The 7,097-nt window shown below is 49.3% G+C and overlaps 1 pseudogene; it reads right to left on the bottom strand.

Moving 5' to 3' along the window:
* Positions 1–6,326, bottom strand: part of LOC135881479 (sodium- and chloride-dependent betaine transporter-like) — a 57,559-nt pseudogene extending 51,233 nt beyond the window's left edge.
* Positions 6,327–7,097: the final 771 nt, after the last annotated feature.

Below are 7,097 nucleotides of genomic sequence, written 5' to 3' on the forward strand. Positions count from 1 at the left end.
TCAGGGGGCAGAGCAGGTCTCTGGCGGGGTTGTGGAGAGGCTCTGGATAGTGGGGGGTTTGTGGAGGGGTGCTGGGCAGTGGGGGGTGCGGGAGGTATGTGTGTGTTGGGGCAGTGCGGGGTCTGTGGTCAGGGCCGGCTCCAGGCACCAGCGCAGCAAGCAGGTGCTTGGGGCGGCCAAGGGGAAGGGGTGGCACGTCCGGCTCTTCGGCGGCAATTCAGCGGTGGGTTCCTCGGTCCCACTCAGAGGGAAGGACCTGCCACCGAAGTGCTCCTGAAGAAGAAAGCGATGCGGTGGAGCTGCCGCCGAAGTGCCGCCGTTCGCGATCGTGGCTTTTTTTCCCCCCCCGCTGCTTGGGGCGGCAAAAACCCTGGAGCCGGCCCTGTCTGTGGTGGAGGGGGTTGGGTGGCGGGATGCCTAAAAGTTAAAAGTGGCAGTACCCCCACTGCCCATAATGGCTGGGTGCTCCGAGCCACTGTGGGGGTACCCCACAGTTCCCATCTGCTGCCAGGCAGCGGGGACCCCTGGAGCTCCCGGCCAGGGGCGGATAAGGGGTTCGTGGGGCTCTGGGCCAGAGCAAGTGGGGGACATACCTTCAGTCCCTTCCACCCCCACCCCTGCACTCCTGCTGGGGAAATGGGGTCAGAGCACGGGGGCTTGCCTGGCCTTCCCCCCGCCCCGCCACTCCTGCCGTGTAGACGGGTCAGGGTGCGGGGGGCTTCTCTCCCTCCCCATCAAGAGCACCGGGTGGGTGGGGGGAGTGGGGCAAGCCCCTGCGCCCTGACCCCGCTTCTGGGCGGGCAGCGGAACAGATCAGGGTACCGGGGGCCCCCAGTTGACCAGGACCCCTGGGCACGGGCCCTGCTGGCCCAGTGGCTAATCTGCCACAGCTCCCAGCTGCTGCGGTGGCTGGGGATCACCCACAACTCCCGGGTGCTGCCTGGCAATGGGGGCCCCGGATATCCGAGCTGCCACAAATGGTGGGGGGACCCTGCTGCTCCTGGCTGCTGTGGTGGGAGGGGGGCGCTACTCCCAGCCTCCGTAGGCAGTGGGGGCCCTGGAGCGCTGAGTCACGGGTGGCAGGAGACTGGAGCTCCGAGCCCCTGCGGGCAGGGGTGGGGAGCTCCGAGCCAGGGGGCCAGCAGCTGCCCAGACACCAGGGAAGGTGTGCGGACCCTGCCTAGGGGCATGCAAGGTGTAAATCCAGCCCTGCACATGAGGAAACCAAACAACACCCATTTGGCCCACAAATGCATATTGAAATCAAAATATTTTAGTTTTCAGCTGAATATTTCAATGAAAATTCAAAATTTTCCACATAAAGCAAACAGTGCAAAAAAATGTGTTTAATCAAATACCCAATTTTCTGTCAAAAAGCAGTTTTGATGGAAAGTTTTCAAACCCAGATCCTCTTTCCAGAAGCAGACTAGCCGAAGCTGTACCTGAGTTCCAAGGATTATTACAGGTGGCCCAGGGAAGCACAGCCATAAAGGAGCTGAACAGGTAGAAGATAGCCCAAGACAGGATGACGATGTAGTAGATATTCAGATAGGATTCGATGACTTGTGAGGCGTATCCAATTCCTAAGAGGGAAAGTGACAGGGGTTAGGAAATGGCCCCCCGGCAAGCCTTAAATATATCAGACTTTAGTTTCAAATAGTACCATAGGCCATCCCACTGGAGTTGCGGGCCGGGCAGATTAATGAGCAATTTGGTTCACCAAAAATTCCTGTAAGACTCAGGTTGAGGGTGGGAGATCCAGATGTGGTTCATCATGGTGCAGAAATCAGAAATAAAAAGGGTTTTCACTGCTAACTACATCCCACGCCCAAAGAATGGGGCCAGAGCAAAAGCATAGGGTCAGGAAGGTGGTGGAATCTCCATCCTTATTGGTTTTTAAAGCCCAGCTTGACAAAGCCCTGGCTGGGATGATTTAGTTGTGGTTGGTCCTGCTTCGAGCAGGGGGTTGGACTAGATGACCTCCTGAGGTCTCTTCTAACCCTAATCTTCTATGATTCTAGGAGGTACCTTCTAATCTTGGCTCTGCCAGTATCAGCAAATGCCAATCTGAGCAAAACACTTAATCGTTCCGTGCCTCAGTTTCCCCCTATGTAAAATGGGGATCATAAAACTTCAGGATAGTTGTGAGGTTAATTCTCTGCGGTTTTAAAGTAGAGCTGTCCAGAAAACAAGAATTCCATTTCACAAAAAAAGTCCAGGTTTTATCATTTGTTTTTGGTTCTGCTTCAGAACAAGAACTAGATCTTTTGAAATTTTTCACACAAAACCCATGAGACCCAGAAATTCCATCGTGGACCTGAGAAACCCATTCATTGACTCACCTTCAAAGAGAGGGCAGATCTTCCTCCAGGCGGTGATCCCTCCCTGGCTGGTGTACTGTCCTAGCGCTGTCTCCAGGAAGAACACTGGGATCCCACAGGTGAAGAAGAAGATGAGGTAGGGGATAAAGAAGGCACCTGCAGAGAGAGAGAGAGAGAGAGGGTAGCAAATGGAGGAATCTTTACTACTCGACATTATCATAATCACCCATTACCAGGTACACTAACAAGCGAGATGTACCATCAAGGCTCAGGTAAACACCCTGGAATGTAATTGCCTATCTGAACTAAATGGACCTGGTGAGCTTGCAAAACTGTGCAGATCTTGCAAGAGAACAGCCTCTCGGCTTTCTTCTTCTTGTCCTGGAAATACCACAAGCACCCCCGTCCTCATGCTATTTCAGCACTTCTGCATCTGGTCCTGGCCAGAACCTGGAAAAGCAGAATGGCAAGAAGACAAAAAAAAGCCACAGAAAATAAACGTTGACTATACTTTTCAGCCCTTAAAACTGGTTTGAGCAAAGGTTTGGGAAGGTAAGAGGAAATCTTATTGTATCCAAACTGGGTCCTCCTTACCCAGCAGTCACAGGACAGCTCTCTCCAGTTGCTTCTAAACTGCTGCCGGGGTCTTGGTTTAGTCTCCAGCCTTTCCTTCTCCCATCTCCTAATTTGCCTTTCCAAAGAGAGCAGCTGGTCTCCACACTTCAGAACCCACCCACCTCAATCTAACGTCAGACATAAGGCAGGCAAATGCCATTCTCCTCCTGGTTGAATCAACAGCCCTCAGGGCCTCATCAGACACAAGGAACAAATGATAAGTGAATATATTCCCATCCTTTGCCCCAGTCCTCTGATAAAAACACATATGTTTGGAAGAAAGATTTGGGCTCCTTCTCTCAAAAGCAAATCTGGTTCTTCTTAGATCTGCTTCTCCCTTGCTAGGATCAGTCATGCAGACCCACATTCCTTCCCATGAAGGATAATTAACAATTGGGTCTAAATAAAGAACATTTCTCCTTGTTCTTATGCCAATAATGTTAAAATAAAGAGCAACATCAAAATGTTCCCTAAACACGGATGTATTATAGTTGCAGGGGACGTAAGGCCAGCAGACCCTTCACATCTAGACAGGATCAGTTCATGAAGTAGGAAACATAGATCCTGTATGTATTCAGATAAAGGCAGCTGGTCCTTTCACAGCCACATAAAAGACCTTCAGTCAGAGTTCTTCTAAGACAACAGTATTATCCAGTACTTGATTAGATGAATCCTTAGGGAGATCCCATACCCTGTTTTCTGATTCTGATCGTCCTAGTGGCTGATCAATGTAATCAATAATCATTTATAAGAGTGCCACCTTACATTTATAAAGCTTCTTTCCATTCTGAAGTTCCCAAAGTTCTAGCCAGGATACCAGGGTTAACATCTATTTTTGCAAAAAATGACATGGAAGCTTTCATGACTGTACAAGTGGTCAGCCGACCCCCCAACACAGTTCTGAGCCATTGGGTCTCAACGGGAAGGGTGCTTTGTACTAGAACATGAAAACCACTTTCTGCAGCATCTTGAATTTTCTGTGGTAGTCTCCCAGCCAAGTTTTGCCCAGACCTAGCTGTGGTCAGTTTGAGAGATCTAACAAGATCACAGCCTGATATGTTACAGCTACATTAGAAATAATCATTGAGGCAAATAATTTAATTTTTAATGCAACAGAAAGTATGCAAGTAGCCTTTTCAGTGACACTGGTCAGGATAGAGACTGCAAGGATTATCAATCCTGATACTCCTGCTTCACCTGGCAGAAGAGACCCAAATGCAAGGTCACTGTGACCTGGCCTTTACTGACTGGGAAGTCAAAGGGGGAGTGGTATATATGACTGTAAACATTATCTCAGGTCAGGACCTGACCGTGGAATGGGAGCACAAGGTTTGTTCTTAATACCTTACAGGACTATATTATTTTAGTTTTCCCCAATAAACCAAAGTCCAACCATTTTTACAAACAAACTGGTGATGTTCAGTTCTCTTCCCCATCCTCCCTCCCCCCCCCCGCTCTCTTTCATTTTATGATCACTAGAAAATCTTATTTTTAACCATGTAAAAGATCTTACTGCAGTTTTACTGGACTAAGGAATTAAGCAAGTCATACAAGAAGCAGCAGTGAAGGGGGATGGACTCTTTCTGTGGGAATGTTTCCCCTGGCCAGGGGTTGGCTACTTATAGATCTATTACTGGGGAAGAGGTAGAAGTGTCCTTTCCTTTCTCATCCCCCCAGGCACACCCTCCTGAAGCTCCTCAAATTCATCTTTACCCCCAGGACAAGTGCCTTGCCTTTTGGCTTTGAAAATCCGGTGACCTTACTCAGCTTTAGAATTCACTGGGGATAACACACCTGTGTTTGGATAAGTGTTTCCTGATCCCTGATTACCAGAAATACCAAAGTAGTGGGAGAAAGGCTACAATCATGGGGCAGTCAGGCCTGAAGGGTGAGTTTAGTGAGGACGGGAGCATCACCTGGGTCACAGAACATACAGGATAGGGGGGCAGTTGTCCAGGTGCCCTTGAGGAGGAGCCCAGGCCCAGAAGGAAATCATAGAATCATGGAATATCAGGGATGGAAGGGACCTCAGGAGGTCATCTAGTCCAACCCCCTTCTCAAAGCTGGACGAATCCCAACTAAATCATACCCACCAGGGCTTTGTCAAGCCTAACCTTAAAAACCTCTAAGGAAGGAGATCCCACCACGTCCCTAGGTAACCCATTCCAGTGCTTCACCACCCTCCTAGTGAAAAAGTTTTTCCTACTATCCAACCTAAGCCTCCCGCACTGCAACTTGAGACCATTACTCCTTGTTCTGTCATCTGGTACCGCTGAGAACAGTCTCGATCCATCCTCTTTGGAACCCCCTTTCAGGTAGTTGAAAGCAGCTATCAAATCCCCCCTCATTCTTCTCTTCTGCAGACTAAATAATCCCAGTTCCCTCAGCCTCTCCTCATAAGTCATGTGCTCCAGCCCCCTAATCTTTTTTTGTTGCCCTCCGCTGGACTCTTTCCAATTTTTCCACATCCTTCTTCTAGTGTGGGACCCAAAACTGGACACAGTACTCCAGATGAGGCCTCACCAATGTTGAATAGAGGGGAATGATCACGTCCCTCGATCTGCTGGCAATGCCCCTACTTATACAGCCCAAAATGCCTTTAGCCTTCTTGGCAACAAGGGCACACTGTTGACTCATATCCAGCTTCTCGTCCACTGTAACCCCTAGGTCCTTTTCTGCAGAACTGCTGCCTAGCCATTCGGTTCCTAGTCTGTAGCAATGCACGGGATTCTTCTCTCCTAAGTGCAGGACTCTGCACTTGTCCTTGTTAATAACAGCAACAAAGTGTTTTCCCCTGACAGAAGATCAGCTGTGATCAGAGAGTGCTTGGGAATAGCTGGGAGGAGGGGGAATGCACGTGGGCTGGGGAGGAAGGGTCCCAGGGACTGTTGGGTGGGGGAACCGATAGGGTGGGTTCCCTGGCGGAGGGAGCCCCCAAAGGTTCTGATAATTCAGCTGTATTTTAGATAAGCATCTCACCTGTTGGCTGCCTCTACAAATGGCAAACCTAAAGGTTCATCCATTATTAAAACGGGCAGCCTACTGAAAGCTGGATTGCTCCTCTCCATCTGGCAGAGCTACTTTGAGCATCCACCTCGCTGTGTGATTGCTTCACTGGAGGTACAGGGGGTGGGCGTGGTCTCTATGTATGGGCGTGTATATATGAACAGATGAAAGTGCCTGCTCTGGTGCTCATATTCCTGGGCCAACATCTCACACAGCCTGGGCTTTTATGGACTTACCACCTCCATTTTTGTAACAGAGATAAGGGAATCTCCAGACATTGCCCAGGCCGATGATCTCCCCAGCCATGGAGAGCATAAACTCCATTTTATTATTCCACTGGTCTCTTGGCTCCATTTCCGACTTCTCCTTTTCGAGCAGCACCATGCCCCCATTGGGCTCAGCCTCCACAGCTGCTTTACTCTCCATGGCCCAACAGAGCAGGGGAAACTGGGAGGGAAAACAGAACACAGACTGTAAGAAGCTGTTACAGGACACACAGGTGAAATGAGCTGGGAAGGGACTCAGCCACCCAACTGGACACATTTGTATTGTTGTGACAGAAGCCTCAGCTCAGGGCAGTTCCCAGCGTAGTCCAGGGAAACTCCATCTGAGAACTAGCTGCACCATGGAAGGGGCTGTTTCTTAGAAGATGGAAGCAAATTGAGTCATCAGCTGAAACGGAATCCTGGCCCCACCTTCATCTCCACCTCCCTTTGACTAGACCCACCTCATCCCCATCCTCTTATTCCCAATAGCCTCCCTGTCACTGATGACAAAACCTTTTTAAAATGTCCGGATATAATTTTATGACCAATAATTCCAGGAAAGGGAAAAACAATCAAAGTAAATGCTGTGGGGAGATACATTAATCAAAACATCTATGGGGATCAGGAAGAATTCCTGCAGAGTGTGCAATATTGTACAATTGACCAGGTGAATTACAGGGTGGTTGCCTTCCTCTAAAGTAACATATCTGATACTGGCCACTGTCAGAGTCAGGATAGTGAATTTGATGGATCAAGTGTCGAAACAAGTATGGAAAATCCTATTGTCCTATTTCCAGACATTGCCAGGAGTCCTGAATTACTATTTTTGGACCCACTAGCCAACACAGCTTATTACATCATAGCATGTCATGGTAGCAGAATGTACACA

This window comes from Emys orbicularis, chromosome 1 (assembly GCF_028017835.1).
Source record: "Emys orbicularis isolate rEmyOrb1 chromosome 1, rEmyOrb1.hap1, whole genome shotgun sequence".
In the NCBI taxonomy this organism is placed as follows: Eukaryota; Metazoa; Chordata; order Testudines; family Emydidae; genus Emys; species Emys orbicularis.